A 21,765-nucleotide genomic window follows, 5' to 3' on the forward strand; every position below is an offset into this window, starting at 1 on the left:
ATGTTTTCATAGCACATTATATGCTAGAAACATCACTTTGTATTTATATAAAATATAAATCATAATACATATTTAGACCCTAAGTGTCTTTGACATCTTAGACTCAACAACCTTATAATATATTGGGTACACGGGCCTTAAAACATAAGACCTAACTATATAACTTTTAATAAATTATACATTAAGACATGAGTAGGGAATCCTTGGAACGTAAAGACCCCTTTGAGTAGAGAATAATGATATCTGTTCAAGAATGCACTAAGTATGGTAATTATGCAAAAACACGCATGTAAAAGGGACATTTTCTTGAAACCATACTTCATGCCTTTTTGAGTAAATCTTCATAAAACCCTTACTCAATAACATTTACATCATTCATATAGTTCATTTAAACATATTCAAAAGATGAAAATCGCATAAAATCATACATATAATTGATTACACTTTTAAGGAACATTATCGTGAGCTACATCAAGTCACACATATATATGCTTCGTTGCATATACATTAGACCTTGTTCATGACCCCATTTTTAGTCTACTAGTGCAACACTAATGTGAAGCCCCATAACCCCACACATAATTAGTGGACCCTTCATGAGACCACAAACCTTAGCATTCAATGCATATATCAACAAGTAAGTGAAGGCAACTTCATTCATGTCAATAAAATACCTTCATCAGATAGTCATTTCGACCAATATAGTGCATATAAGGATAAGATCACATCTCATAGATTCAAACCATGAACACCTTCATAATAAGTAGACCAATACTACAAAGTCATGCATATGGACATAAACATAATCATATGTATTAGGTCACCTTCCTAACGAGCTACTTGTGAAATGTCTAGATGGTTTCAATACTTCCACCTATCCTAAGTAACCTCCCTCAAGTCCTCCTAGTTAGGATCCCATTCATTTACTTCCATCTTCCATTTTACTTTAGGGAAACTATAGCCTTAACTTACACTAAGACCATGGGTGCTAAACATGGAATTTGGTGTTGTAGAGCCTTACACAAATGGAATGTGTTCTACCTAGCCAAGGATAGAACATTAACACATGCTAGCATACTAAGTGACATCACAGTGCTAGATACTATGTGGCAAGCATAGTTAAGGTATTTGGAGGTACATGTGAAAACCCTCTTTATGCCAAGATTAGGCATTTTAGTTATTCGCTTATGAATACCCTATTTATGCCCATTGAGACATTGTGGTTATCAACCTCATGAGTTTTATGTGACCTACCTTTCAATATTGAAAAAGGGACACACTCATATTCAATTTCACTTGGTGATAAGATAAGTTCCCTTTATTGAAAACCTTCATTGACATTACTTTATAAAATTTAGGCTTAGGAGATTCACTCTCCTTATGCTTAGCTCATAGGCTATAGATGAGAAGTCCTTTCATCAACCTATATCATGTGAAAAAATCCTTTCACATAGACATAACATATGTATAAGCACTATATAGTTTAGGATACAATTGAGCACACCTTTCAAGGATCGTCTATTGACTAGATCTTCATTCATGTGTGTGTGCATACATATATGTGAGCAAAACTTTCACATAACACCTTAAATAATATATGTTCATATATCAGTACATAAGTCTATAGGTGTGACCATATGAGCAATCCTTTCATATTAAAACATTAAGACACTATGGACATTCATACTTCATCATATCATAGTAGATATATTCATGACATGCCCATTCATTCATTTTCATGTACATAGAAACCAAACCTAGGAACTATCTCATCAAGGAACATATGTGCAATGCATAGTCAAAGTCTCATACCCTTTTCATGAAAGTACACCTATAAAGTCATCCTAGTTAAGGAATACATAGCATACTTAACATACATATACTTTAAATGCATAGTAGTAGACACTAGTGAATATGAGAACTACCTTTCATTTAGACACTATGACCTATACTACTTGTAACATGCATGTAAAGTGAGTGTGTGTACATTTGTCAACATGATCACCTAATGTCTATAAACAACACATAATGGAATCCACCCTCTTATACCATAATAATATTTCAAGCATAAACCACACAACACACAATAGCATAGGAGACAAGCTAACTTCATATTGCAGTTAAGACTCCTAACTTTTGATATTCATGAATTCACAAGGGGTACATAGGTGAGGGATTATTAACCATATTAAATCATAAGTGAAATAAGCTATAATTTACCCTAACATGGATATACACATAATTATACAATAGCCTTACAACCTAAATTACAACTAGAATAGGAAAGTAGGCATAAGCTTCACATTGTATCATCATAAGCACATGTTCATACATTCATCAATTTGCTTTATCGACATGGTCAAAACATAAATAGATTTACAATAAATAAAAAACCACCACCATAAGTGGACTATACAACACAATTCCATATAACGCTTCATCAATATTCCTATAAAGAAATAGAGAAGTAGAAGAGTACAGGAATTCTTGTCAATCCTTTAGCCTTTGGTCATCATAGACCATTACTACTCTTTTATCAATAAATAAAGTATAGGGCAGTAGCTTAAGGTACCATAATCATACATGAATTTAAGCATAAGCTACTACAAGGCCATACTACAAACTAGTACAACATATCATTAACATGCTATAATATTGAAGGACATAGACAATCATCCAACTTCATTTGCATGGATTATAGATCATATTTCATAAATAATATCGATACAAGGCAGTAGCTAATCATATACTTAATCATATCGAAATCATGCTTAAAGCTCTTCAAGATCAAGCTACTATCGTAGTCATTAAACTATCAATTCAATGTAGAGTAGAGAGAATAGGTCATCTTATTAATTTTCCCAAAGTATTAATCATCAATCATATTTTACCAATAAAGTAAATTGTAGGCATTAGCTAATGAAATCATAGTCTAGATGAGACACTACTAAAATTGCCAACAAGGTTTAATTCACTATAAGCATGCTTAATTTTAGGAATTCATGGAAGATATGTTTACATAGGTTAATCCTATTCAAAGGATCATGAGTTGATCTACATTAAATCCATTACATATAATTCATACTCTCGTTACGCTATAGGAAGCAATTATAGACAATTAACCATGATCAATTCATATAAAAACTAACCTAACATCAAGATCACAAGTTACTACTTGATAGACTAGAAGAACCCAGATCAATTCGAACAAAGCCATAGTTAGTTTAATCATACAAGGTTTATATCCACAATTCACCATGGTATTAACCTAAGGCAGTATCTACAAGAATCTTAGCATAATCAAATTCCACTTTTATACATTTAAAGATTAATGTTATAGTTATCATATGGATGCATAGGCTAGTCATGTTCAATTCTTTATACATTGATTCACATTGATAATTCATCATCTATTCACCATAAATATACATCCAATACAGTAGACATAAGCATATTATCATAATCGAATCACAAATCGATATGCATAAGATCAAGATCATAAAGTCATACATAGGCTATGATTGAGTTTGTGAAAGAGAATGAGTTCATCATGTAATAGGATTAAAAAATAAAGTCCAAATAAGTAGAAAATAATCAATATATTCATATGATGCTTCTGAAATCAATTTAAGAAAGAACCCATGGCTAGATTGAAGAAGGAGAACTTTGATCATGAAATCTCTTTTTAAAACATTGAGATTAACTCTCCAAGTGAAATGTTACTTAGAGATGAAGGATAACCAATACCTTTGTATAGTGGAAAACCTCCAAAACTTTATGATTTATCTATGGGAATCCAAGATCCAAGCTTTTCTTGATCTTAACCAACAATGGTGGTTTCTAGGGAGAATATTTTTGATGGAAAAGGTTCAATTTCGTGATATAGGATTTGGAATGGGTTCTTCACGTTTTTAATTCCTTATGTACACCCAAAAGTAGCTAAATAAACCTAATCTAATAAGGTTAGGACATGTGGTTAATTTCCCATTCACCCACTAAATAAAATAGTGCACAAGGTACCATTTGCAGGGCACCATCGACGGATGGTAGATCAATCAGCGGGTCGTCTATGGCTTCCGTCGATTGGTCCTTGGACTTATCTTTGGTTGAAATTTTTCCAGGATAAGTTTCCATCGATGATACCTCACCAAAAGGCTGTTGACCAAACAACAGGCCATCGTTTGCTCCGTCGATTGACACTTTCATGGCAATGTCTCCACCAGCCTTGGGTCCTTCTTTTTGGGACTTTTGCGTGGCCCTTTAGAAGTCATAGTTTCCAACATAAATACGAAACTCAAAAAGTTTTAGACCTTCCACATAATTGTCACTCAAAAAAAGCACCTGCAACTCGTCCAAACAGGCTAGACCTCATCAAGACACACATTTAGTCTCTTAGGGGATATTTTTCAAACGCCTTGGACGTTCTTGGTCGTTTGACCTCCAAACTTCTCGAAACTCCATATACTACTATTAAAAATTATTATAAATCATTTTAAAACTTCTTATTCTCATTACATCCAATATATAAGCACGTATAGACACATGATGCACATAGGTGACTAGTCATCGAACGTTTTGGTCGTTCCTTGACGTTCGACTTCCAAATCACCTCAAACATTACACACTGCCCCTAATCATATTATTATTCATTTTTGGACCTTATAACCTTAATAAAACATTTTATGATATTTCTATGATTAGGATTATATGAGAATTTCCTTTCATCGCAACCTTTCGTATGTGAGATCAACATAGCATAGTCATCTTGTGTAAAGCGTATAAAAGAATATCATAATTTGCATTATTGTGTGCTTTTCATGATCTCACAAATAACATGTTCATATCCTAGCATATCCACATAGAACCATCATAAATACTTTCACAACATATAATCATGATTTATTGGCTAACATAAACGTGGTGGAGCAATTACAACTTTAGAAGACTTACCGCTTGCTTCCGAGAACCTTATTCAAGAAATTACGTTCAACTTACAACATTCATAACCATTACATAGTAAAATACTCAATATCATAATCAATAACAACTCTTCAAATCATGTAAAAATATCCATGCATAATGTAGGATAAAGGATAAAGGTCATTTAAGAGTTCATTCTAGTCTTAGTTCCAATCCCTATGGTTTCATATTGTCAAATAGTAGAAACAATAATACGAAACCATTATGTAGATAAGAACGTGCTTCACACGAAATTCAAACATAAACAACAACATACTCATCATCGCATGGAATAGAAAATCGAAAACACATACTTTTAATTGAAATTCATAAATCTAGGGTAAGGAAGAAAATATTTTTCGTAGAGTAAAAACCCTAGTATTTGAAGATCTTGAAAATTATCTTAGAATGGACCTCTTGGGAAAAGGAATCCCAAGAGTATTTTAATTAAATAGATTTTGTTAAAAAAATAACAAAAATTTCTTATTTCTTCGTTCAGTTAAATTTAATTTAATGTATTTTATATGAATATTTTTTAAACTAAATTTAAAGTTTAAGTAAAATTCATCATCTCTTCAACTTTGTACATAGAAAGAGCACTATGTGAAAAACTATAAAGTCATATTATATATATATATATATATATATATATATATATATATGTGCGCGTGTGTGTGTGTGTGTTTTTTTTTGTGTGTGTGTGTGTATGTTACTATGTATGTATGTATATGTACCATCATCATATCATATATTTATATAAGAGAAACTTAGGCCCGCTTATTTGGCGCCACTACAAACCAGGATTCACTTTTCACTTAATTATTTTCAAAATTAGTCTTTCCTTTCATGAAAAGTTTTCACTTTAATGAAAAGTTGTGAGTTTTATTACCTCCCTTAACTTATACCAAGGTCCTATTACCTCCCTTAACTTATTTTATTAATAATTTTCTACCTCTTTTTGGCCTACGTGGCACTATCTTGTGGGCCCAACGCTGGTTGACTTTTCTTTTTAAAATTAGTGCCACGTAGGCCGAAAAGGGGTAGAAAATAACTTATAAAATAAGTTCAGGGGGGGTAATAGGACCTTAGTATAGTATAAGTGTATGTATGAGATTTCGGGCATAGGTTGAGGGGGTACTTGTGCATTTTTCCGAAAAATTATTACTTTTATGAAAGATTGTGACTTGTCCAAAGAGTTGTGACCTTTCCGATAAGACACAATAAACATTCATTTAAGCTACCCTTTGTAGTCTTTAAATAGAGGGATTTCCTTTAATTTTATAAAAACAAAAATACATGTCCTTTTCTCTTGTTGAGTGGCTCACTGACACCATTGTTTTTCTATAAACACACTGGTGAATAGAATCGTCCTGTCCTGAGAAGATATATTCCTTTAAACTTCGGGTACTAGAATGAAAAAATTTCCTTAAGGGGACAATGTCCAATATGTGGGCTCGATTTTTTCCTTTATGTTTCATTTATTATTACAGATCCTGTTATGCTTTTTACAATAATAAATTTATGCTTAAATTATTAGTTTTTGTTTTTGAGTACATGTTTTAAATATTTTTGCTTATGTTTATTCTTTTGATCATTGTTTTGAAGTAAAAATATTTTAATAAAAACTTTGACGTAATTATTAGACTATTCGTGTCATTTATATCAAAATCTTAAAGTTAAAAAATAAAGGATTTTGATTATTATAGAGTTTTAGGGGATAAAAGATGCATTGGATGTATAAGAAGGGACTTTGAGTGTTCAAAAGATATGGTGGTTCCACACTACCTTGGTGTTTTATTTATTCAATTTTTTATCTTATCGAGTCATTTAAGCGATCCCTAAGATCCGAAAAAAAAAAATGTAGTGGGATGGTAAGTATTGTACTTCACCTTAATCAAATGTTTGGGGTTTAAATGTTGGGTTGGAGTCAATGAATTACCCCTCAAAGTAGAACAAATCTATATTAATCTAATGTTAAAGAAACAATTATTTTCTTATATATTGTAGATTGAAATTCCTCCACATAATTAAGTTTTAACTATATTGATCGAAACATAAACAACAAAATATTCCTTTTGGCTATCAAAGTAGAGTCATCGAGTGCATATAATTTTGAATAAGGGGCATGAAAAGACATCATTTAATATAAATTATTTGAGCAACATACGTTATTTAATTGAACTTCAAGGGATGCATTTTTCTATTTTAATTAACTTATTAAGTACACAACTAATTATATAAGATGCGTAATATTTAAATTCTACATGTAGAGGCATTGAATAGGTGAAAAATTCTCACAATTGATGAATAAAATTTTTTTTCAAATTTTTTAAAATATACATATATAGACAATGAAGCAATTACATGTCTTTTTTAAAGACTTTGGTGATGAACAACTATATTTAAAATGTAGAATTAATAACAAAATTCATAAAAACTTAGAATCAATTTTTTTCCTTTAAAGATTACAAAAAACAATTCAGTATTTTTATGATAAAATATTCTTAAATATTATCGTAGGTTTTACCTTCTCGAAAACATTTATATTATTACGTGTTCAAAGGTATATTATTGTTATACTTAACCACCACACGCAGCGCGGGCAATTTACCTACTATATATATTTAAGAGAACCCTATGTCGCCTACGTGGTGCCACTACAAACCAACATTCTCTGTAAATTTATTTTATTTTCAACACTAGCCTTCCTTTTCATGAAAGTTATGACTTTTATGAAAATTTATAAGTTTTTTCCATGAAAAGTTGTGACTATATGAAGAGTTGCAACTTTTATGAAATGTTGTGACCTTTTTGGAGGCTTGTAACCTTTCAAAAAGGTTGTGACTTTTCCGATAAGAAACAATAACCACATTTTTACACTACTATTTGTTGTCTATAAATAAAGGAATACACTTTGCATTCCGTAGGCTCTACTTTTTTCATTCTGTTTCATTCTATTGTTGTGTATTCTAGTATATTTTTTACAATCATTAGTTTATGCTTATATTATTAGTTGTTGTTTTTTGAATATATGCTTTAAACTTTGATGTTTATATTTATGTAAAGTTATTGTTACAAGTATTTGTTAGTCAGATTAAATAAAAAAATGTTAATAGAATATTCAAGAAAGTTTTTGCGTCTGAAATTATTGAAGGTACCTTAAAAAGGCCCTTACAATTCTCAAAATTCTTCATCAACAACGTTATTCTTTCACAAACAAGGATGTGATTTTGTGTTATTCAGAAAATCATCTGAGTTAATAACTATGCCTGTGCATATTTTTTTGTTTTTATGTGGATATTATGAGTACTTTAATGATTGAAAGGTTATTGAAGTGTTAGTCAATGTTTGGAGGTATCTTATTTCAAAATGTAGGAAATTTTTTTGTTAGAATGATTTGTTATCATCATTGGATATATCATAGTTTACTCCCTTATTGTATGTTTTTTCTCGCTCTTTTATTGTCTCCTTACAATTGAATTGATTATTTTTTGTTTGACATGTATAAAATGCCACTATGACAAAGATCTCCGTCCTTTTAATGTTTATTTTCATTTCTCATTCAATCTTCTAAATATTTTGGACATAAGATGTGACTATTTTAGTCAATCATAATTTGAAAAATATGATACAAAACATACAAATAAAAGTAATATTTTAAGCTAAAGAAGATAAATGTATTAACATAGATTCGTTGTCCTTCATTCCTCAAGTCATTGTGAAGTGTTCAAATTATCTAAGTTAGACTCATTTTTAATTTTTAATATTTGAAAATGTTTCTTTAACATGAGTACAAAATAAAACATTTTAATCTCTATATACTTTCATAATGAAACAATCATACATAAATATTCCTAAAAAGTCATAAAGTTACATTGATGAAGAATTCAGAATGGTCTTCTACAGTTTAATGAAGAATGAATTTCTATAAGGGTTAACCATATTTTTTTGTTGTTGGTTCAAATATATTTTTCTCCTTCTATAATTTTGTTAAAATAACAAAGTAATAATAACGAAAAGTGAGAAACATTTGACCTCAAACAAGTAGATTGTCTCTAAAAATATTTTTTCTGTTGATGCAGTGTATACTTTTTAACGGACAAAACTTATTTATAACTATATTGATTATCAAAAACTTTCACAAAAGTTTTTTTACACGTGGATTTATGATAACCATAAAACTATTAAATTCTATATTTCATGTCTAAAAAAAATTAATGGCTACATAAAAACATGACTCAATTTTAACAAGAAAATTATATCATCAAACATATAATATGATAAATCATGTAAAAGATAAAAATAATTAAATATCAAGATATTTTTAATCATTAATTGTATATTAATAATTTTTGAGAAACGAGGTAACGTCAAATCATGTAATTTGCCTATAAATTTTCTAAAACCCTACAAAAAAATACTTTTTTTCTTATAATAGTCTATCATTGGTAAAGTTGTTCAGAAGGTTAGAATGATTTCTTATGTCCGCAGGTAGACTACCTAGTTGAAGAATAAAGGAACAAATTACAAAGAATGTGACTAATAAATTTAAACAAACACAAATTGAGAAAAGAGAATAGTACAAAATAAAACGGATAAAGCTTCACATTGTACCAATGAAGCCTTTTCATTTGTTTTGGAATCTGTGCCCAAAACTTCTAACCCTTTTTAATGTAAAACAAAAGTTAAAAAAAATATGCACAGAGCGAGAATCAAACTCGGCCATTCCTGGCGGAACTTGAACCCCTTATTCATTACGCGATCCTTCTCTTTAATATTTAGGGGTTCATTTTGATTAATATACTCATAAAACCAGTAATTAACCTTACATATACAGTTTAATTTTTCGACGTAGGGAGTTCGAGTGAACCCCCTAGATTGCACATGTATCCGCCCCTGGGTGCGAGATATGGGAAGAGAAATAATTCACATGGATTCAACTCATAACTTTGTAAAACAGAGTAGACAAATCAGACCTTAAGATATCCGTGTTGTTGTACAAGCAAATAGTTAGTGTTACCAGCTAAAGAAAAAACATAAAATAAAAGATGAAAAGAGAGACATAATATTAAGTTGAAAGAAAAAATTTTAAATAGAAGGAACTCCTAACATTTTGTAGTACATAATTCCGTAACTGGAAAAAAAGAACTAGGCACTAAGTCTACCAACAACTCAACATGCCTAAAGACTAGGAAACTCAAAACTAAAAAACTAAAAATGAAATATTTATATTTAGAAAATACAAAACAGATCAGCAGCCATGTCATCATGCCAACTCAACATCCATTAATACCTCAAGAGGTAGATTTCAACACTTCTCCTTGCATCAAGAGCCGCAAATTCCATGTCCCTTTCCGAAGAACTCAAATTTGCTTGCCGTAAGAGTTTTTGTAAAAATATCAGTCAGCTGCTCTTTCGTTCTGCAATATACCAGATTCGCTAAACCATCCCTTGCTTTTCTCTTAGAAAGTATAGCGTCACATTGAAATGCATGGTATTTCAATGAAAAATTGGATTGTGAGAAATAGCAGTTGCAGCTTTGTTGCCCACACATATGTTAGTGCTTTCCATCATTTCCAACCCAAGATCGCATAAAATTTTCTTTATCCATAAAGCTTGATTGCCTGGTGCTGTAGCAGCAATAAATTCTGCTGCTGCAATTGATTGAGCAACAATCTCTTTTTTTTTTGGAACAACAAGAAAGGTATCAAGCACAAAAAATTAAACCGTACCCTGAAGTACTTTTCATATCATAGTCCATTGTGCCTGCAATATATCTGAGTACTCTTTTTTAAGCTTGTATATGCAATTGACATTGAGAATTCAAGAATCAGGATAGAACACTTAGATCATACAATATATGTGGTCTTGTTACTGTAAGATACATCAAACGTCCTATAAGCTTCTGCATATCCACCAGGTTCAACTACTACTACATTTCATCTTTGATAGATACTTGAAAGTTATCTTGTTCCTCGAAGAGGATGATCAACTCGTTCCTTAAAATTTTGCAATTCATTAGCTTTTCTTTCTTGTTTTTGTCCATCCTAATCCGGTTGCTTCTGTTATAAAAATTCCACATATCTGTATACCAAAAAGTTTCGATTTTCAGATCGGAAAATTCTATAAGATTTTGACTGCAAAGCTATAGCCAATAAAATTCTAGGTTCTACCTTCTTGTCAAGTTTATCCGTTTTCATCTAAGGTATGTGAGAAAAGCATAAGCTACCAAAAATATTGAGATTTTTTTTGTAAAGGTTTGTAAGCATTCCATGCTTCAAAAGGTGTTTGACCAGTCAATGCCTTTGCAGGCAGCTAATTCAACAAAAATACAGCAGTATTAGCTGCCTCTTTCCATAACTCCTTGGGAGGCTCTTTCTCATGCAACATACAGCTTTATATCTCCTTGACGGTCGTAATCTTCCTTACGCTTACTCCATTTTGCTGAGGAGTATATGGAGTAGTGAGTTGATGCTCTATTCCAGCAACTTTACAAAAGTTTTTGAACTGATCTGAAGTGGACTAAGTCCCATTATCTGATCTGAGCACTTGTAGTTTACAGCCGCTTTGATTCTTTCCAAGGCTTTTCATTTCCAAAAAAAAAAATCAGCAGCCTCCGATTATAATCTTAGGAAGTATATTTAACATCCTTGTTATATCATCAATAGAAATCATCTAGTACCTGTTTCCTTTCAATGGTAGAGTTTTTTGGGGACCTTCAAGATCTATATGAATCAGCTAAAATTTTCAGTCGCTCTCCAAGTTAATTTTGGGAATGACGATCTCGTTTGCTTACCATGTTGACATGCCTCGCAACTTGGGAGTTTTTTTTCAACTAAAGGTAAACCTTTTACTAACACTTTTTTGCATATACAAAAGCGCCCTGTGGTGAAAGTTACCCAACCGTTTGTGCCATGTTTCTCCAACACCGGACTTAGTTGGATTCCATTTGTTCTTCATCCATTAGATTTAAAGAAAAACTTTTTCCCTGCATTTTAATCTAAATGGTTCCTCACCACTTGGATAAATTATCAGACACACCTTATCTTCAAAAAGTAATTTGAACCCATTTTGAAGTAACCATCCAACATTTAATAAATTTTTATCAAGTTCAGAATTAAATAGAACTTCATAAACAAATTTTGTGTCTATATAATCTCAATAGCTACAGTCCACTTTCCTTTTGTAGGGAGGTATTCTCTATTTCCAATCCTGACTCTTGATGTTGTTGTTTTATCAAGCCTTTTCAAAAGTTTTCATCACTAGTCATGTGGTTTGTACAACCACTATCAATAAGACAACTGTCACTTGAAATACTAGATGCAAAACTTGATGCAACAAATAAGTGTTCTTTCTCATGTTGATTTGCAACTTAAGCTTCTCTTTGTTCTTGTTGTTGTCATCCTTTCTCGTTGTAGATGATCTCATCATGCCCAAGTTTTTGATATTTTGGCATCTCATGTACGACTTTCTCAAGCATTTGAAGAGAGGATGATTCTTCCTTTCACAATATTGACATGGGGGAATTTTTCCTCTCTGTTGCTGCCTGAATTGTAGCTGCTTCCATTACAAATGAAAACCAGACTATTTTCTGCATAATTCTTCTTCCCTTTCATTTTCTTGTTTTTTTTTAAGGATAGTTTTGCCGATGGTCCTGAAGTGCACCTTCTACCGATCCTTCCTGTCTTATTAACCTTCTTTGCTCGTGTACCTGCAATACATTTGGTAATCCTGCCAAAGTTATCCTTGACAGATCCTTGGTATTTTCTATAGAAGCAATGGTTGGTTAAAACATCTCAGGTAATGTAACAAGAAGCGTGTCAATAACTCTGCTATCAGGAAGCTCATTTTCCAACATTCTTACCTTTATCACAATGCTAAGAAGCCTGTCTAAGTATTCTTTGACATTTTCATAATCTTTCTTTCTCTATATCGTAAATTCTCTAATGATATTCATAGCTTTCATACTTTTGATTCGCTCATCTCTTTGGTATTCTTCTTTTAAAATATCCCAGATTGCTTTTGCTAATTCCAACGGCATGATTCCAGGAAAAGTGGTAGGTGAAAGTGCAGCATATAAGCAAGATTTCGCATTGGATTTTATTGTCTTCCTTTACTTGTTTAAGCTTGACCTGAGTCATTATTGGATTGCTTGGTAAAACAGATATTATGTAATCCTCCTCTACTAGTTCCAGAGATTAGTTCTCTACATAAAACATATGTGGAGAAATAGCAGAAGAACCTGAAGAGTTTTTTGAATTCATGATTCTGATGTCTTTTCAAGGAAACAGGTAGGGACTTTATTGATGGTCCCCTCATACTACATTCACAAGTCCCTTAATAAGAGGGCTCTGATATCAATTTTTTGGTGTTAACAGCTAAAGAATAAACATACGACAGAAGAAGAAAAAGAGAGATATTACAATAAGTTGAAAGAAGAAATGTTTAAATAGAAGGAACTCCTAACAATATGTAGTAAATAATGTAGCAACTACAAAAACAGAATCTTCCTAATAAGTAGGCACTAAGTCTACCAACAACTCTACATGCTTAAAGACTAGGAAACTCAAAGATGAAAAACTAAAACAGAAATGTATATCGTCTAAAACAAAAAAATACAGCAGCAACCATGTCATCATGTCAACTCAACATCAATTAACAACTCATGAGGCTGATTGTAACAGAAATAAAGTCAAACTCTCTTATCTTTATCTTGGTTATACTTTTTTAAATTTAAAATGATAAACATTTTTTAATGATTTCTATTCTCGTCACAAGAATTCATTCTTTATCTTTATCTTTATTTTGGTTAGTAAATTATCTATTGTTTTTTGCCAGCCATTGTGAACTTGAAATGAGCATTTACTTAAGTCTAAAAACTCTCAAATGCAAAATTAGCAAAAACATATAGTCTGTCATTTAACAATTATCTAAATCGTGTTTGATGATACATAATTCATATTATGTTCAAAGCAGGTAACGTACTCATTGTCCTTCAATTTGTGTAACAAATTTTGCTCTCTTAGTTCTTTTAGTTAACATGGTCTTATGGTATTTTTTCGTTGTACTAAAATTCAGGGTTCCAAAAATGTGAAAGTAGTGGTGGTAGAAGGAAAGCAATAAAGGGTGTGAACTTGAGCACTAATAAATTTCAGGGTAGTTGCAATAGGCGGCAAGTTTCATCTGAGTGGAGATTTTTAGCTATTGTCCAAGGAGCTTAGATGATTCTCTTGGAAGCAACATCCGTTAAATTTATACTATCAAAATTTTCAGCTGAGAAACTTGTATTTTTTTCTGAATATAAATGGGAGTAATATCAAAGCATTTGGTTTGAATTTGTAGGTTCATTACACGATTATGCAATTTCACGTGTTTTGCTTTATTGCAACTAAGTGAAAGAAAATCTTACAAGAAGTTATTTTGTTTACTTCTAGTATTGTAGAAGTGTCAAGACGTTGGATTGCAAATGCTTCAAACGTATTCTAAACTTCAACGGTTCACAAAATCTCGAGACTTTGGTGCTTCAAAATTGCTCAAGTTAGAAGAAGATCTATCCATCAACAAGAAAATTGGATAGACTAAGAGTATGTTTGGTATGAAGGAAAACATTTTCCAGAAATTGTTTTCAATTTTCCCATGATTGGTTGAGAAAAAAGTTTTGGAAAATATTTTCCAAATCAACTCATTTTCCTCAAAATTAAGGAAAATGAATTCCCTTCAAAAATTAAGGAAAACATTTTCCATAGTTCTCCCCCAATTTCAAATTACATTTTTTTGGGGGAAAAACATCAATTTAAAAAAAATATTTTCAATTTCAAGATTTTTATTTTTTCACATGATATTTGACCCTCCCCCCCACCGGCCAGCCCCCCCCCAAACCCCATTCCCTTCCCAAAAAATTAATTTTGCTTTTAAAAATATTTTCCACTTCAAATTTTTATTTTTAAACTTCTACCTCTCTCCTCTCCCCCCACCCCCCGGCCAGCCGCCCTATCATCCCCCACCCACCTCAACCCCCCAAAAAATAATTTTATTTTTTAAAAATATCATCAACATTAAATTTTTATTTTTTCACTCCTACCCTCTCCCCTCCCCCTCTTCCCTCCCCCTCCCCCCGCCCCCACCCCCACCACCACCCCCAAAAAACAAATTTAATTTTAAAAAGATATTTAATGTCAAGAATTATTTTTTACTTTAGTAAAAATAAAAGATGTCTCTCAAAAACATTTTTCATTCATAAATCAAATACTAAAAATCATTTCCGGAAAATAATTTCTTCTCACCAATAAAACATGAGAAAATAAGTCCAAAATCAACTTGTTTTCGAGGAAAACATTTACAAGGAAAACGTTTTCCATGGAAAACATTTTCCTCCATACCAAACACACCCTTAATGGTCTCTCTTTGTATTGTTGCAAAAAGATTAATGGTCTTCTGAGCAGCACATGCCAGATAAAATCCCTTGAATACTTGGACATTAGTTATTATTCATCTTTGTAAACACTGCTAGCTGACATTGGAGATATGCAGAGTCTAAGGCATCTTCTTGCGTGTGATACCAGTATAAAACAATTGTCTGTTGAAATGTCAAGAAAACCAAATTTAGAATCCTTTCGATAAACGTTCCACAAGATTATATATATAGAGATACTGGGAGTTTATATAACTTAATTTCTCTAGATTTGAGCGGCAACAATTTTCTCTATCTACCATTTGGTTTTTTGAAGTTACCATTGTTGATTTCCTTGTTTTTGAATGATTTTAAGAATCTTCAAACACTGTCGTCAATATTGAATTTAGAGTACCTTGAAATTCTTGAACTTAGAAACTGCCAAAAATTGGTTATTACAATGTTGACAACCTTCCTTCAATTTAGAAGATCGACATGATTAATTGTACTTCTCTGCAGATTCCATTTGACGAAGGCTTCTTTAGTGCCCCTGCTCTATCGATTCCATCTAGGAAATATATGAGTATGAGGTTAGTCCTCTCTCTCTATCTCGTATCACATTATTAATTATCTTGTTGTAACATATCACAATTTTAGAAATCAATAGGAAGAAGCTTAGAACTGGAAATAGGCATTTTTGGAAATTAAATGGATATTTACTTGAGTTAGAAAAAATGAGTTTTTGGTCAACTTTAACCGGTCATAACTCCTATCTCAGGATGAGTTAGGTGTAATTCAAGATATGGTTCGTATGAGTAAGTTATACCCTTTGTAAGTTGTTCTGTTCGGTTAAAAAATTGGCCAATCTTGATTTAAGAAGGGTAGGTTGATCTTTTCCTAAAATCATGAGGCATTTCCTATCACAAATCATAATCCTTGAATTCATAATTCAAATCAAGCATAACGAAGGGTCAATTTAAAGTAAAGTCAAGAGTCAAGTCAAGAAAAGATTATCCAAGATTTCAAAGTTCTTTTACAAATGTTCTAACTTTGTTTTAACATTGAAAGTTCACGATGAGTTAAGCAAAGTGTTCAGATTTGAAGTTCATTTCTTCAAAAGTATACGGGGACTTAATATTCCGAAGGATTAAATATTTTCACCTTTAAATAAGAATAGAAACTGAGATTTCCAAAGAGCCTTTGGGCTAGTTTTCAGAGAAGAGTAATTTCTTTCTAATGAAGAAAGAGAGGAAACATTGATTTCCAACGTAGGCTTTGAGCTAATTTTTTGAGAAATAATCTCAAATTGTAGAAGGAAGTATGTTTCTAAACATAAGAGCTAATATTATATTTTTTTTAGAGTAGTATTGAACACCCATATGACGAAGAGTTCAGACAACTCACAGCCCCCATAAACCATCTAGCCACACTGGATAGAAAAGGGTCAATACTTTTAAGATGATTCCTTTAGTGCTTTATAGCATACACGAGTGGATCTACTTAGTAGTTTATGTTCTATTCTAATGGAAAGATATAAAAAGTCCCTGGAAGCATAAGGCAAAATGACGCATCATCACAAAAGCTCTTATGTGAGGGTTCTCGATTAGAGAAACTGCTACATAATTTAATTGTATTTTATATACACACATACATCTCAGAGTTATATTGTATCTTTGCATACATACAGAGTCAATATCATGTTTTAACTAACTTTTCTTGATATTGCACTTGTTTTAAATTCCTCTATAATGAGTTCAGTCTTGTAGAGTTGATTAGACCCAAGTAAGTTTTTCAAATTTCCCTTCAAGCCTATGTTTGTATGTTAGCATTCAAACTCACATACTCGTACATTCAATGTACTGATTTCAGTTTAAATGCATCGTATTATGATGCAGATACAGGTAGCTAGGATTGACATCGAATGAGTTGTTCAGAGTTAGTTGGTGAGCCTCCTTGTATTACGGAGGATCCATTTCATTGCTTTCAGTATTAGTTTTACTTTCATTAGGATGTTGTGGGGCTTGTCCCAACATCCATCTCAGTTTTTAGAGACTTCATAGAAAGATAATATTAGTTGTTTAGTCTTATTAATTTCAGATGTATAGTGTAAGACTTGAGTTACCATTTTAGCTAAGATATTATTTATTTAATTTATTACATGAACTTATCTTTGTTGAGTTTAAGTCTTCAGCTGAGTAAGTAATTCAGACGAAGGGTTTGCTTGGGGCCAACAATGGTTCTCGAGTGCTAGTCCCACCCAAGGTGTAGACTCGGAGTGTGACACTAATTATGTCTTTGTCTAATGAAGCAGGGGTTACGAATACATCTCTAAAGCAATGAAATTACATCACTATGCCCATGTAACAGAATTATAAGTTCTTAGGAATTGTTCTCTGGTTTGTTTGTGACTTTAAAGTTTTATCCCATTATGGACTCATCGTTGTTATTGTATCGAACAACAAGCCTTTATTTTTTGAGTGGACTAGATATATATGATAATATCCCACTTTTGACGCTTCATTGTAGGTTGTTTGAACTTTAATTGTGTTTTGTTTTGATACAACCAACAAATTTATTTCACTAACTCATAATTGGAATTACAAAGAAATTTAAGAACAAAAATGGAAATTGTAGAACACAAGTAGAAGAAAACGATGAGAATTAGAACTCATAGAAAGGGGATGAGAGGACTGAACATGTTTCTCAAAAATTTGCATAATCTCAAAATCACATATCACTATCCTTTTTGATGGAACCGTTTCTTTACTACTACTTAGCTCAGATTCCAAATTAACCTGATCCTATTGCTCGTTCTCAGCCCAATAACTCTTGTCAGATTAATAACAACTTACATGGCATTAGTATCTATATTAGGCTGGACTTGATTCATAACCAAAATGGTGTTGAAGCTATTGCAGCTTAGTTTGGAGTAAAACAGTGTTTTTTCAATGGACATACTTAGGACATGACTCAATGCACAACAAACATGGTGACAAAGGAACACACTTTCTACCTGAATTTGAAGCATATAGAAGAGGGTTGGAATCCAAATCACTCACTGCTACACAGAAGGAAACCAAGTAGTTGATTTTCTTGTTGCCTTTTTCATTCTAAGGACACAGGTAGACACTAATACTAGTGTGCCTACTATACTCAAACATAGAGGAACAACATTCTATAGATCATAGAGGCAAAACGAGTTGGTACATAAGAGAAATTGAGGAGACACAGGATTGTCTGATGTATGTAAATGCGGCTACAAGTGTGTTCCTTCCGATCCGATCCTTCCATCAACACCTATAACTAGAGGATGTCATATGAGGTGTAGCCAAGAAGGAAAGTAAGCAAACAAGTACACATTGGTAATCAGGACAAAAACTCAACCTAGATCTCAAGTAAATATATTGTTTGATGTTTAATATTTGAGCCTTTTTGTGGTTTAGCCCTAAGCTTAACAACTTGGCTCGCATCTAGGCTATCTGTGTTCACAACATATAATTCCATCCACATATGGATTTAACATATATATACTACTCCCATACTTTAATAATCAGGAAGGCATTACATTGTAACATGACACAGAACAAAAAAAATTATTAGAGAAAATCAAACAAATAAAAAGTCTCAAATAAGTGTATTAATATGAAATATGATTGCAGCAATACATATTACACATTCTTGAGATTTTAGAAGTCACAAAAAAGGAACACATCATCCTTCAAAACCATCAATTGTCTTAGTTTTGATATCTTCAAAACAAACAAACAAAATGAAATTAGACAATCAAAAATAAGAGCAACCCAATGCTTCTTTGATTCTTAAAATTGTGGCGCTCAAAACACCATGAACAGAACCTACTACCTTCATTTTTTGCTCCCTGGAGGTTAGATTATTATTACCACAGATCATTATTTGAAATGTCACTATCAAAATTGAATCATTTTGTGCATTTGCAGTGTTGTCCCTATTCGAGGAGAGACGACCATCGGGACTTATGATGATACCAGAGGGCAAAATGGGAACTTTCGTTGCATCACCTCCATTGACAATTGAATTGATTACTCGTAAATCTATGGGTGCATAGACTAAAAATGCTCCCATTTCATTAATACTCGTCTCTTCAAGCACTAACATTTCCTTATGCTTATTATAAGGTTGTTTATGCATTACAATAATTAGGAATATTAGGGTAAATACTATAAAAGAATAAGTGACGATAAGTTATGTTGCTAAACAATAAAAAATTCACAGCTAATCTTATTTAATAATGAATTACAAAAGGAATATAAGTAATCTTGTTAGCTATAGGGATATAGGTCATTTAACAACAGATTTACGAGGAATTTCATAGCTAAGTCTTGTTCTTATTCATAGTGAAATATATTTGGCATTATCAGTTTACCTAAAAGATAGTTAAAGATAATTATTGGATCACCCAAAAAGCCAAGTGAAATTATAAATATAGAAATAAGACAAACAACAACTTGCTATAAGTGGCTAAACTATGATCAGTGTATATGAATTAAACATGCAAAATATAATTTTTGTTGTCTGTGTGTTGTAATTGTTAATTGACTACGAGTCAAAAGTAAAATTTGATCATAGAAAATTCCTTTTGATTCAATAATTAAAGAACAAAAAGTAAAAAGGAAAAAAAAGATACAAGTTTGAAAATTTTGGAATTTTTGCATGAGAAAAAAGATAAATCCAGTCATACGTAATATTATTTGATTCTTGAAAAATGTCATTATTACATGATAATTTAGGCACAAATAGATAATAATAAATAAAAAAATATGACAAATACCTAAATAATTGTAATGTTGTTTCCCGGAAAAGTTCGTGTTAGTACTCGATCTAACTCAATCACATTATTTCCACCGGTCAAAATATTCCACTAAAGAAAATCAAATGATAAACAATATTATAATATAATTAACAAAAAAATATTTTGTGGGATGAGTATTATTTAAGATCACGTATTTAAAACAATATATGTACAATCAATGCCAAGACTAGCAAAACATGTAGATAATATAATATGTAGGGGCTTGAAAAAATAAAATTGACCGATAAATCGAATCGAAAAAGTGCTATTGGTTATTAGGTAAACTATTAACTCATCAAGACTATAGTAATTTACAACTTTACCATACATAAATATTATATATTAATCCTAATACACTACTTATTATTTTTTCCCTTTCGACTTCCATTCACACTTCATAGTGACTTTGAGTTCATAATTTCACATTATATAAAACGTCTAAACCTAAAATAAGAATTTTAGTTCTCTTACTCTGTGTGTAAAAATTGTATAACTTTTGTATGTTAGTTATTATATATTTTAAGAACAAATGCATGATAAGACTACATACAATTGACCCAGTAACATGGACCACGTGTATAGAGGGAGCTTAATGCACATAATTTTCCTATTATATAAATATTGATATAGAGAGAGGATATGATTTTTACTTTACTTTGGCCATTGCCCATATCTTGAATTGCACAACCAGATGGAAACTTCCATGAATAAGAAGGTACACCACTGTGAATGTCGTTGAATATATCATATGAAATATCCACCATGATCCATGTTGTTGCATCAAGTTGTCTACAACCACGTATGAAGAAAAATTCTCTAGCTTCAACTAGAGGAGATAAAATATGCAACTTTTCATACATCTGAATTCAACAAACAAAAAAAATGATCATTTTATGAGTCAATTTCAATATTGATTTAACTTCTAGGGGAAAAAACTAAAAGATGGATTAATATTTTACCAATTGCATAGAGCCTCCCCAAGTACCAGAATCAAGAACTTCAATAGTCTTAGCTTTTGTGACTATAGTAGGAAACAAGTTCATCGATTTGACCTACATATAAAAAATAATTATTTTTAAGCATATGATTAATTCTTAAAAAATAAGTATAACAACTATTTCTAAAAATAAGTACTGATTGTCCATATCCATAACTCCATATAAACTCATCTTAATCAATATTGTATGGGTGAAAGTTAAAAAGTGAAATGGTATTAACCTATTGAGAAATAGACAATTTTTGGAATACATGACATTGAGTTAGAATTCAAAATATCATGACAGTTTCTAAGATCTCTCACTTGCTCAAGTTCGAAATCCATGATATTGGCATGGTATGTTTCCACATGAGAAGTGGTAAGTTTCAAACGAATTCTCACAAAATGGATACTTTTCAAAAAACAACTAGCGCGCCCAGTCTTTAATATACAAAGCATATATTTATATATATAACATGAAAGTGTTCATGAAACTTGACGGATCAAGAAAACTATGGATCAACTCAACGGCAGTCATTGACACAATTCCACAATCCTTTGATGATTCAATTCGACCCGTTGATGTTTGGGGAGGTAGAACTTGATTTTAAA

The 21,765-nt window shown here is 31.6% G+C and overlaps 1 long non-coding RNA gene across 1 annotated transcript in view; it reads right to left on the reverse strand.

Annotated features, from left to right (window-relative positions):
* Positions 1-21,229, reverse strand: part of LOC138338294 (uncharacterized) — a 69,534-nt gene extending 48,305 nt beyond the window's left edge. Inside the window, exons 1-2 of the long non-coding RNA XR_011211731.1 lie at positions 21,137-21,229; positions 20,828-21,037 (exon numbers count right to left, since the gene is read on the reverse strand). This is a non-coding gene — a long non-coding RNA (uncharacterized lncRNA). The remainder of the gene's footprint in view (positions 1-20,827; positions 21,038-21,136) is intronic.
* Positions 21,230-21,765: the final 536 nt, after the last annotated feature.

Source organism: Solanum lycopersicum, chromosome 9, assembly GCF_036512215.1.
Source record: "Solanum lycopersicum chromosome 9, SLM_r2.1".
NCBI classification, from domain to species: Eukaryota; Viridiplantae; Streptophyta; class Magnoliopsida; order Solanales; family Solanaceae; genus Solanum; species Solanum lycopersicum.